The sequence below is a fragment of the Mytilus edulis genome, chromosome 1, assembly GCF_963676685.1.
Source record: "Mytilus edulis chromosome 1, xbMytEdul2.2, whole genome shotgun sequence".
NCBI lineage: Eukaryota > Metazoa > Mollusca > Bivalvia > Mytilida > Mytilidae > Mytilus > Mytilus edulis.
Window position 1 is genome coordinate 56,183,605 of NC_092344.1, and position 13,848 is coordinate 56,197,452.

Here is a 13,848-nt window from a genome sequence, read left to right on the forward strand (position 1 = left end):
TGTCCTGTACCAAGTCAGGAATATGGCCATTGTTATATTATTGTTCGTTTCTGTGTGTGTTACATTTTAACGTTGCGTCGTTTTTTTTTTGTTTTTTTTAGTGTAATTTCAAATTTCGATAAGACGTGTCTCGGTACTTGTCTATCCCAAATTCATGTATTTGGTTTTGATGTTATATTTGTTATTCTCGTGGGATTTTGTCTGATGCATGGTCCGTTTCTGTGCGTGTTACATTTTAGTGTCGTGTCGTTGTTCTCCTCTTATATTTAATGCGTTTCCATCGGTTTTAGTTTGTTACCCCGATTTTGTTTTTTGTCCATGGATTTATGAGTTTTGAACAGCGGTATACTACTGTTGCCTTTCTTTATACTTCTTATTTGGCCGTTTCCATTTGAGATAATCATTCATATTCTCGACTAGACTCGGAAAATATAAAGAAACATAATATAGGCGGGTGTCTATTGTATTCTTACAGATTGCATGCTGTCCTGTATATACACTAATGATTATTGAGTCTTATTGTACTATATAAAATAGAGTTGGTTGAATAGCATATCAATCTAACCATCATTCTTCAAATAAAAAGTTAATCCAATGATCAAATATTTGTTTTGAAAACAGTGCTTGTATTCTATCCGGTCCTTCATTTTGAAATACCATTCTTTAATTTGAAGACTGCACCTCACATTAAGCATCTGTACCTGACATAAAGTATATACATGTAGTTACAATCATTGTTGATAAGAAATGCATGGTTGAAAAATTTCCGAGTTTCAAACAGAAGAAATAACGTTAACATATCAAAAAGAGAAGAGCGGTGACAAACATTACCAGCTCAGCTATGAAAGGGTCTTGATATGAGCCAGAGCGTGTTACATAGAATAAATTAAGCTGAAGTTACAACGAAATTTATATCGAATGTCTTGAACCTCCAAAACAATATATAGGGGTACAATACGTCAGTGCGTTTGTTTCAAATGGTATAATTCTTATAAATAGACAACAGTAGTATATCGGTGTTCAAAAGTTATCAGACGATTGAGAGAAAACTAAAAAGGGGTCACAAACCAAAACCGAGAGAAACACATCAACTATAAGAGGAAAACAAATGAACAACAGGATTACCGAAGTGCAAAAAGAACAAACGCCAATTTTCATGGAAAAGAACTATATGATAACAACTGCCATATTCCTGACTTGGCAAATGTCATTAGCATATTTTTTTAAATCAATCCTTATTAATCTGGTATGCTTTTAATTGTTCTTTCTTTTAACTTTTTCTACTTTTGTAATCAGAAAAATTCAGTGCGTTAAATGTTTCAGAGCTTATAAACTATCAAAAATAGCATATTTGCCTGCCTGAAAAATGAAAGTATTTTTTTTCCATTCCAAAGCTTTATGATCTGACAACGACCTGGCAAAAACGTAGGACGATGTCAATAAATACTTGTTCAGCAACACTCTATTTAGGAAATCAAGGCATGTAGCCAAGCTCTGAAATGTCGTATGCACTGTAGTTTGCTTGTGTTGAAATGAGATATATTACAGGTGCGACTCCAGCCATTTAAAAAGAGGGTGTCCAACACAAACAAGTCATATGAAAATGGTATTCCAACCATACGTCTCCACAGAACAGCATTTCCGACCCCGGACCCCCTCCCACTATATCCGTCACTGTAAACACCAGCGTGACAGAATTTTTTATTTAGCAATTTATTAATTTCAAGCTCTGGCTTCATTTTGAGCGGAACATATAACTTGTTAATCATGAATTGTATGTACCAATTGCAGTTAGAGAGATTGACGGATGTTAAATTTTGTTCTGCAGATTTAACATTGTTGTGTTGTTATTTATAGTAGTTATTAATATGATATGTGTTTGAGCCGTGTATCACCTTCTCTGGAAATTAGAATTAAACTATAACATGTATAAGAAATGACTGTAATACTGTTTCAAAATAACATAAAATATGTGATACACACTCACCCGTGAGTTATTTTGTGTGCACCACATTTTTTATGTTTATTCTTCATAGACAGAAAAAAATATAATGAGTTCGAATCCCAGCGAGGGCAAAAACAATATGTTGCTTCTGCAAATTTCACATTGTTGTGGTGATATTTAGAATAAAAAAAATAGCTATGAGGTTCCATTTCAAAACAACTATAAAAAATATAAGATGTTTGTATGGATAACCTTGTTTTCAAATACATTCCTTCTTTAATTCAAAAAGATCAAGTTCTCTATATATCTATGGTATAATTTTTTATGAAGTTAGATAACAGGTATCTCTCTAACATGCGTCTCTCTAACGTGCATCTGTTTGTGATGTAAACCATTTATCCCAAACGCCAACCAGAGAATGTTGATTTTCCATGCTGGTTATTGTTAATGATGCCATCTCCAGCCAAGGAATCGTGGTTACGAACAAATACATTATCGCCCTTTTCAACCTCCACTACGACTGTATTACTTACTGAACCATCGTCTCCATTTTTAGCCCGTAGAAAGGTTGAACCAAAAACTGTGTCGCTGATCACAAGCTCGATGAAATGCTCAGCTGTATGCATACGGATAACCCAGACAAATACGTAGGTACCACTTTTAGGAACTGTAAATATACCTGTCGCTTTTAATTATTGTATCCGTCGCCATGATTGGATATATTTGTATCGAAAATCAGCGTTTGACGAACAGCAAGATACCGAACAACAGTCGACATGCGAGCATGGAACGCAATGACTTCTGACTGTTTTCTTTGAACATTAATGTTGACATTACAAGAACCTGAAATATAAGATGATAGTTTTAAATAAAGTTCTGATACGATTTTAAACTACTATGTGTGATCATGTGTAGTCCTTCTTCATCGCGTGATCAGTTAATAATGTGTTTGTCCATCAGTACAACAGAACATGTTTAACCCCGCCGCATTTTTGCGCCTGTCCCAAGTCAGGAGACTCTGGCCTTAGTCTTGTACTTTTGAGGTCTTGTATGCTTTTTAACTTTATGTGCTAATTTTCATCTAGCGATATTAATATTAGGCTTATATTAAAGGTATCAGATTTTTATCCAGTATTTCATTTTTGTATTGTTCGCTATTCTATTTTTAACGACTTTTTGAAATAACAATGTATATTATAGATGTTTTTACAAGGTGACTTACTTTTTCGTAGTCTTATTTTCAGTTCTTGTTTTTTAATTATGATTAAGACAATGATAATTGATTTATTGTTCTAAATCTGTTACAATTATATGGCTGTCTGTCTTATTTATTCTATTGACTTACCATCATTCATATTCCTAACACCCTTTTCCTATGATATATCTTAGTTGAATGTATATCACTATTGCATACACTTGTTGCGTCCGGCTTGTTAATATACCGGTATATAAATGCATCCGCCCACACATATGCAACTATTCCAGTCATAATTACGTTCGATAACTCTGCATGTTACTGGTTTAATTATGATTATCTAAAATTTACTGGTTACCAGATGAATGATTTAAAGGAAATATAACAATATATTTATTCCACCTCGGTTAATTAATATCCATTCAAGGTCTTATTTTATAAATATAAAATAATATCGTAATGAATTTCATTGAGAATCGGACAACACTAATATACATTGGTATTATTATTCTTCATTATATAGGAAATGTTAAAACTTCCATCGTGATTAGGTGCCATGTTTGTTTTCTTTGATCACGTTGCTGTTATGACTTAATTAGTATCTCCTTCATCTAGCTATGCCCTTTGCTATCATTATAGTGTCATATTTAATTGCAATGTAAACAGTGAAATTAAAATGAATTATGTGCATGTACAAAATAAGTGTCGAACATCGTCCACGATTGAAAATTATTTGGTCGCCACAAGGACGTATATTAGATTATATGTTAGTTATACGTCCTTGGTCGCCATTTTTTCAAAATTTTATAAAACAAACAGCATGTAACAGCTTTATTAAAAGGAACTAATGTTTGATTCTATGCTCTTTAAGGTAAGACAGTGACTGAAAACGCGAGCATCCAACGGTTATTTGATTTTCATTGTTACAATCTTACAAAATATATTTTTACCAAGTCGTCCCACGCTGTCAATGTGGTCGCCATCTTGAAAAATAAGACCAGATTTTCTGAAAATGACTGATTTTGAAATCAATTTGGAAGGGACATAATAAAAAATTAAACTATTGGACATACGATATTTCAAATATTTATGAATATAGTAACAAGCACATATTCCCACAATTATTCCATCTGTTTTCTTTGAATCGCAATGTTAGGTTTAACACGACAGAAAATCCAATATTTATCGGAGTTGGATGATTATCAGTGTGAACTTATCGAGGCAACAAGACAAATTTTCAAAAGTGTTTGGAAGGGAGAAGACAAAAAATTCAACTTTTTCAAAAGGCATAAATGTATTTCTAAATATATGAGGAATTACTATATATTTCCACACTTTTTGTATCATGAACTTAAAGTACTTTATTTTGTCGATTCTTGAAAGGTCCGAGTCCTTCATTTTCAATTCCCGTCAACTTGGTGTATCATCGTACAGCGGATATTGGTACTAACCAAGCGGGTGTGAGAAAAAAATCTTTGTTTTGTTCACATAATATCAATGTGTACTTAAATCTAAACATAATTGTTGTTTTAAGAAATGGTTTGGTCGTAGGTTTATGATAAGAGATGTCTCATTATTTTCCCAAAACACAAACGATTATAAAAAAAAATATTTATAATTACTTGTCGTCTCATCCGATAAAATTCAATATTCATTGCAACTCTTTTTCTGATAGACGGCCACTGTGTGTGTGTAATAAGTTTAGCTGTTTCAATAATTGGCATTGAAATCTTTCATGCAACGAAACGCTCTAGCTCATATTCCACTGTAATCCCTGACCTGTTTGATGTCCTCAGACATGTTTCCATTAGTGGTGTTTTACCAAAGTAATTTATACAGTTGACCCCTGCACCTTTTGAAATGATATCTGTAGCTATTTTAAATCGATCTTTCCGTATGGCCGGAAATAGAGCACCAGTCCTGTCATTCTCATCATCTTTTGAAAATCCTGCTCCCATTTTAATTTGCAAGTTGATCGAATAAATAGCATTAAACCTCGGCGAACTGTATTTGTTCTCGAATTGGTTTGAAATGGCTTGAATTTAAAACTAACAAGTTTTATATATAATAACCTTGTTCCTTATAAGGTCATATTTATCACCTTTAGTTTAATCGACGTCATTTGACATATCAGTTGGAGAAAAAAGTCGTTGTCGAATAGAACATGATAATGATGGGCGAGGTGTGATATATAAGCGAATATTCGAAGTCATAACGAAGATTGTAAACTCTTATGGTTATTATATCTTATGTCTTTTAATTTGCCTAAAGTTCTCTGATTTACTGAGAAAAAGAACAAAAAAGTCATCTAAGTTACGAGTATTAACCAAACTCGGTTTTATTGAAAATATATTTAGAGGCGAGTTTGCAGTAAATATGTTATAGAAATTTATAAATAATTTCAACAGTAAATTGTTTGAATTTTAGAAATATGTACTAAACATGGTTTTGGTATATTCCAGATAAAAGTGCCTATATATAATATTTAGCCATATGGGAATATTTGCTACACTTTCGTTAAGTGAGCATATACGTTGGTGCAAATAGGGTTCACTTGATTTTGCCATAAGATAAATGACTTTCCGTTTTGAATTTCCCATGAAGTTCAGTATTTTTGCTATTTTACTTTTTACTGTATACGTGTAAGGACTGGTTCGATTCATTTATCAACTGCACAAATATCATTTATTATTAATTTCCTTTCTTGGTCTCATTTCATTAATTTTTTAAGCATGATTTCAACGTGCAATCTTCAAAATCTAATTTGAAATTGAGATCCTGCTTGTGATGTGGAAGATACTCAATGATTAACAAACAACCAAATGGCTTATCTAGAGGGCAACTATTATGCAATTGTCAATAATAGAAAGATATCTTAATAATAACTATAACTACTTAGTACATGCACGTTTATGTTAGATATTTCGCCCTTGGCCATTCAGAAAACATCTGAGCAGTCTTAACACTATAGAACAAACACAAAAATTAGAATGGAAAAGGAAATGGAACCTCAGCTGACCCCTAAATGAAAATGTGTTATAGTTCAGTGAAAATGGATGTCATACCTAACTCCAAACCATATAAATAAACTAAAATTAAAAAAAAAATACAAGACAAACAAAGGCCAGAGGATTATGACTTTGGACACGCGCCAAATACGGCGGGGGTTGAACATGTTTTGTGAGATCTCAAACCTCGCCTTAACGTCTATCTAATTTAGGAAAATATCTGAAATACGCCACAGATATAAAATTTTCATGACAATCTTCTGAATGATTTATACTATGTAGTCTTGCCTCCTATTGTACTTAAAATGTTCTGTTATGATATACATGTACATATTTATGATATACCTATAAGCTGTATTGCTTTTGGTTTGAAATAAACTAAACTTCTGGAACCTCTAGACAATGTATATATGTATATTATCATTATACTTTGAAATCGTATAATTGATATCCTATTGCAAAATAAGGAAAAAATTATAAAAAAAATATTTCAGAAACACCTGTTTGGGAAAAAGGATAATTAGATAACTTTTGTGTCAACGTTATGTTTATCGTTAAGGGCATACGATACAGTTTTGATCCTGTATTTACAGTTTGATGAAAATTTCCATATAGGCTATTTTTTGCCTGATTAAAACAAGTATGTAATAAAAAATATACCTTCATGTGCTACTTTTTGAGTTAAATGAGGTCGAAATTTTGTATATTTGCTCAAAATTCGGATTTCTGGCAGTATTTTCCCTTTCGAAAAAAAGCCATAACTTTAATGTTTTAAAAGATAAACACAAATCGTTTTTTGTTAAATAATTTGTAATTTCTGTATTTTATAAGTATCCTAAAAACTTATGCAATATTTATTCAGAAATAACGCATATTTATCAAATGGTCATGAATTGAGAAAAAAACGTAACTTTTTGCTGTATATTTATCAACATTAAAAAAATTGCACTATTTACAGTTTTATAAAATTTCATTCACATAATCTCCCTGCAAAATGAAACAAAATGTCGTTTTAAAAAATAAGGGTCCATGTACTCGTTTTCAAATTAAATCAGTTTGAATGATAAAAATCAGTCGAAAATGCATCTTTTCCCGATATGTCACAGTTTGACGTCGCGAAAATAACATTTTACGTTAGCAACGTCATTACTTCCGCTGTAACTGTATCGTATGCCCTTAAGTCGTGGCAAATCAGGTGAAACATTATTTAGAAATAGCTGCATATAAAAAAGGGAAAAAAACTTTTCATTATTTGCTTTAGTAAGCTTTGAATTACCTTTTAAAAACTGCGAGTATTCTCAGATAGATACTCTGTGTCTTTTATCTTGTTACTTGTTGAGTTTGGAATAGCCTAGTATGTCTGACTCTTTTCAATTGACATTTACTTTCTATACACTGTCCAAGTTTTAGGGAGGATTGACACTCGTTTACGTATGTAACCTCGTTTTTGATGTGCCTGTTCATTTTCAGGGGCCTGTAATTCGGTGGTTGTAGTTGAACTATTCAGAGGGTTGCTTCATCCAGGTGTTAGTTTTTCGTTTATTTCAAATGATGTAATGTTATCGACAAAATATTTTCCCCAATTTTCACGAACTTTTAATAGCCTAAGTGTTTCGGGAAAGTTTCTTCATAGCTCGGTTGGCAGCTCTAAACACACATGCAAGTTTTGTCAACACAAACTCAAACAGCCGTATATTCAATATTCGAATAAACGTACTGTGTTTTATAACCAAGTTTTCCTTACGTGTGAAAACATAATTAATGTCAAAAGTGAAGTATGTCAATATTTAAAAAAAAAACCTTCTCTTCTTAGAATGTTAAAAGGTCTTGTCGTTTACGTGATAGGTTAACGGTTACCAGTGGAGTTGTTATGTATACCAGTGACAAAAACTTAGAGCAATGCATGTACATATCAATTAAATGACCATTTATTAAATAAAACATCTGTGTTCTTGCAGTGACATAAGTAATAATATGACATATTTGGCAATAACTATGTGGCATATTAAATGCACATTAATTCACTATTCGCTGTTCTTATTAATTGTGTAAATAACAACAGCTGTTTACTTTAATTGTTAGTTATGCAGATTGTTTATATGTATATAGCAATCATGTTTCGTTTGATTTTAATTTTAGTTTGCTGATAACAAAATCTATAATTACAAAAATAAAAACAATATTCAAAGATTTAATTACAATGTTGAATCTGTAACCTTTAATTCATAGGTTAAGTTTATCTTAAAGTCGATAAGTTTACTCGGATCGTTCCTAAATTTATTGGCTCGGAAAACAACATCTTCATACAAATTCGTATCACGAATATGAAGGTTTGTTTTAGTATTTTCTACTATTCTAGAAACTCATATAAAAATAAAATATGTTGTTGTTGCCAATGAGACAACTCTCCACAATACACTGAATGACACAGAGATTGACAACGAAAGGTCACCGAACGGCCTATAACAATGAACAAAGCCCAGAACACATAGTCAGCTACTAAAGGACCTGAAATGACACTCGTTTAAGGAATTCAAATGAGAAAATTAACTGCCTGGTACAACATAATGAACACAAAATAATTTGCAACACAGCAACAAACAATAACCATTGAAGTTCCTGTCATTGGGAAGGGCACATACAGAATGTTTACCTATTGTGAAGGCGCTTACTAACATTGGACAATGGTGTAACAGTACAACATATAACAAACTATAAAAATAAAATGAAAAGGGTTTACTGTGACCTATAGTTGTTAACTTCTGTGTCATTTGGTCTCTTGTTGGAGAGTTGTCTCATCTAACATAACACATACGTTGAAGGATACATGCACACCCAAACAACAAAAAGACATTAAGTTCAGATCTGAGAACTCGCAGTTATTGACAGCTAGTTCAGGGCCAATAACAACTAATGATAAAAACATGCATATAAGAATAAAGCAACAATCAGTACGCATCCAACTTACAATGGATATAATGTAGTCGTCATACAAAGTCAACGAAAAACATTAGATTGTGCAATAACAAGATACTGCATTTATCAACAGATTGTTTATATGTATATATCAATCATGTTTCGTTTCGTTTGATTTTAATTTTAGTTTGCTGATAACAAAATCAATATAATTACTAAATAAAAACAATATTCAAAGATTTAATTACAATGTTGAATTGGTAACCTTTAATTTATAGGTTAAGTTTATCTTAAAAATCGATACGTTTACTCGGATCGTTCCTAAATTTATTGGCTCGGAAAACAACATCACCATAAAAATAAGGATGTGCTTTCCTGTTAGTAATAAGTTTTCGATTTTCTTGTCCCAGGAATAGATAACCTTAGCCGTATTTGGCACAACTTTTTGGAATTTTTGATCCTCAATGTACTTTGTACTTGTTTGGCTTTATAACTATTTTGATATGAGCGTCACTGATGAGTCTTATGTAGAGGAAACGCGCGTCTGACGTACTAAATTATAATCCTGGTACTTTTGATAACTTTCTACAGGTACAACCAAACTTTAAAAAAAGCCAAAACTTTCAGGTGGAAGGGTCGACAGACCCTGTTCCGCATGTGATATCCGTCGTGATGCTCGTGCTTGTGCAAATCCGGTAATAAGTATAATTTGGTAGGTCGTATTCGGGAAAAGTGAACGGAATTATAGTTACGACATTAGGATCCTATCCGCTATCAACTGTGAATCGGATATTGATTTCCATAACGGTTGACCAACTCGAGCTGGCGTCCATAAAATTTACGACATTTATAACAAACCTTTCTTAAATTGTTCGTTTATGAATTTCAAATTATAAAGAAACTAAGGCGTCAACTCTTTCGTTTCTTTTTGTTCGTACAACTGTTTCAGTTGTTATACATCTTTGACTTTAAATTATACGACTTTTGCATTCCTTATGAATGTAAATCCAAATAAGTGCTTCGGATTTTACGTGTTGTTTTCATTTTTAGAAGATAATAGATATGAGTTCTGCTTCCGACATTTGGAACATAGTTATGGTCATCGTTTCGAATACATCATTGTACTTCAAATAACATAACATTTAATGCACGATACTTCCGGTTTTACATTTCATTTGGAAATATAGACAGTATACATGTACACGAGACACTTTGTTATTGGTGTTGATAGTATGTTTATATTCAATGTAGAATTAATCGATAAAATGAAAAAAATGAAGAAAAAAAATTAAACTAGAGTGTGTACATAACATGTTATTTTAATAATTACAAAAGGATTTTTATTTTGAATACATTGTATATTTAAAATCACGACATTCAGTTTTATAAACCACTTCTCACTTTGAAGACTGCAAGCTTCTCTTAATATCAAGTCTTCTTTCAGGTGTACCTGAAAGTATTACATAAAAAATAGTATGATAAATTAAATGTTTTTAATACATGTATATAAGGTTTATGTTCCCTTGTAATTCATGTCGAAGAACAAGTGATCAGTATGCGGGAGATTCTCATTGACATGAAATGTGTTGAATTTGGAGGTACACTAATCATTGTCCAGCTGGCTGTCGGAATTTTTACAGGAATCAACTGCGTGACTCTCTCTCATTTATAGACACGTATATCTCATTCGAATATGACAACAAGGCGATTTCAATTTTCAAATTATATAGTTTTCCTTATATAAACAGCAATATACCAACAGATTTTGAAACCGAATGCATTCTTTCGAAATTTTTACGGACGCCATCACAAATTGGTTAACCATTGTGGGTTATTTATTTCAAAGATCACGACGGATATGCTCGAATTGTCGTAACCACAAGCTTGTCTACTTTTCAAGGAATGGGATATCATCGAATTTCAATTATCACCAAATGTGCACTTAAACTAGCAACCTGACAGATGCCACATGTTGAAAAGAGCCCTGTCGGAATATCTGAAATCATTACAGGTTTTTGTGGTAGTGCGTGTTGCTTGTTCTGGAGTTATTTATGCTACATTTTGAGGACTGTTGTTTGTCTTTTGGTCATATTTTCGGTTTTTTTCAAAGACGTATGCGTTTGAATGTCCTTTGGTATCTTTCGCTTCTATTTTTTCACTCGAGTTTTGAGAATATATATTGCTCAAACGTCATCAGTGTCTGAGAAAAACATTCATGCGCCAGGGTTTTGTCAAAGAAAGTCTCTCCTTTTTTTTTCCCAAAATGTAAACGGAAGTTACAAAATCCTAAAAGATAACTTTTCACAAGCAATACAGGCTGGTGTTGAATACCTAGAAACGGACTGTTAGGTAATAACTACCATATTCTTGACTGATGCAGGACATTATAAGACAAATGGTGGACTGAACCTGGTTATATGGCTAGCCAATGATCATGCTTATATGCCAATGTTAAAATTACCGCTACGCTAAAATGACAACACTGCTGGACAGGAAGACAGCAAAAATAAACGAAAGAACACCCATGACTGAGAAATACATATATAGCTAATGCAAAATTACATAACAACACGAAAACCGCAGAATAACAACGGACACCTCCCATGAATTTACGACATTACACTACAAACGAAGTAAAATCTGCGCGACATATGAATGGATCAACGCCACAAAAAGTGACGTTTTTATTTTGTGATGTTTATATTATCACAGGTAAATTTCTAAATTTAAGATAGATTTGCTTTATTTATAGACAGTTATATTATCAGAATATATAATTTGGATTGAGTTTGTATTGGCGCTATTTTATGTATTTTCTATCCATGTCAAGAATGAAAATATGGAATGGTGTTAATATTTGTATTTTCTAACCATGTCGGTTTTTCTTCTTAATCAGAACTGCATAAACAACAAATCATGTGCATATAGTTGCTTTTAACTTAAAATCACGAAAATTAAAATACATATGTGTTGAGTTAGCGGAGATTTAGGTGCTGACGTTGTTTATCGTTTGAATTAATTTTACATAATATATTTACCCTTATTTGTTATTGTATAAAACACGCCTTTTTGGTTGTACGATTCTTGGCGTGGCTTGAGAGGGTTAGCGTGAGAGGGTTAGCGCTATAGAACCAGGTTTAATCCACCATTTTCTACATTTGAAAATGCCTGTACCAAGTCAGGAATATGACAGTTCTTGTCCATTCGTTTTTGATGCGTTTTGTTTTTTGATTTTGCCATGTGATTATGGACTTTTCAAATTGATTTTCCTCTGAGTTCAGTATTTTTGTGATTTTACTTTTTTTTTTTTTGGTATTTATCCATCCGGCTTTCAGGTTTTTGATTTTGGTTGTTTTTATGCTCGACGGAGGTGCATATTGGTGCTTCGGACGTGATGATAGTTTTTTTTTAGTAATTTTTAATGCTGGATACCAATTATTGTCATGTTAACCAATAATGTCTATTTGGGTTTCTCGCAAAATTTTGTCAAGATGGCGGATCTTGAAGCGAGGATCATAATATGAGAGGTTTAATCCATCATTTGTTAGGAAAATGCATGTAACAAATAAGGAATATAACAGTTTGTTCGTTTATTTGTCTAATAAAATCGATCGTTCCTTCTGGCAGATTTTATGAACTTTTTCCCTTTTTAATAAACCTTCGAGTTTTTTTTAATTTTTCGTGAATTTGCTCAAACCGTTTTTCTTCATGTATATTGATTGATTTATTTTTTTTTAACTTTAAACGAGGGAAAACATGGCAACGTATTAGAGTGATCATAAATAATGTAAAAATTTCAATTGAAAGTCTTTGTCAAGTAAATCTTCACTAATTCATAATATCTTAATATCGCATTTCTTACCACATCTACTTCCACGTTCTTTTTTCTCCAGAATATCAATAATGTTATCATGGCCATTCTTCTCGGCATACATAAGCGCTGTCCATCCATATATATCATATTTGGTCAGGTCACAGTCATTTTGGATAAGAAAAGAAACAAAACGCTCTCGTTCGGATTCAACTGTACTGCCTGTCCTGTTTGATGTCCGGTTGCTCCTACATGTTTCTATTAGTGGTGTATTACCGAAATAGTTTATACAGTTTACCCCTGCACCTTTTGAAATTAAATCTGTAGCAAGTTGAAATCGATCTCTCCTTATTGCTTGAAATAAAGCACCAGTCCTATCATTTTCATCATCTTTTGAAAATCCTGCTCCCATTTTATAATTCTGCACGTCAGAAAAATAATATTACTTTGTAGAATCGTCCTCAAATCGATCTGAAATATCACTTTGAATTTAAAACCAACTTTTCCTATGTAACTTGTATGTTCATGTTAAATGTCATCTATGTCAACTGAAATTCTTATGACGTTATTTTAGTAATTGGCAAATGGCAAACTGCTATTTCACGAACGGAAATACTACGTGTGATATTTATGTCCAGGTATTACTATTATTATTAACGTATGGTTTTGTCAGTTTTTAATGACTTTCGTTCTATAAACTTTACCTTGGAGTTCTCTACAGTTTTACAGCTATATATTATATAGTAAATTTTAAAATAAGACTTACGACTCTTTGGTATTTGAATATCTAAGACATCGAAAAAATGTACTTATTGAGTTGAGATGCAAACGTGTCGTATCGGTCATCTATTTGTCATTGCGACCTAAAACAAATTATGAAGTGTCGGTTAATCCTGGTATCTATGATGAGTTTATTTTCATTCATTATTCCTCGTAAATCTGTGGAAGTAGTTTTTGTTAAAAGATGACATCC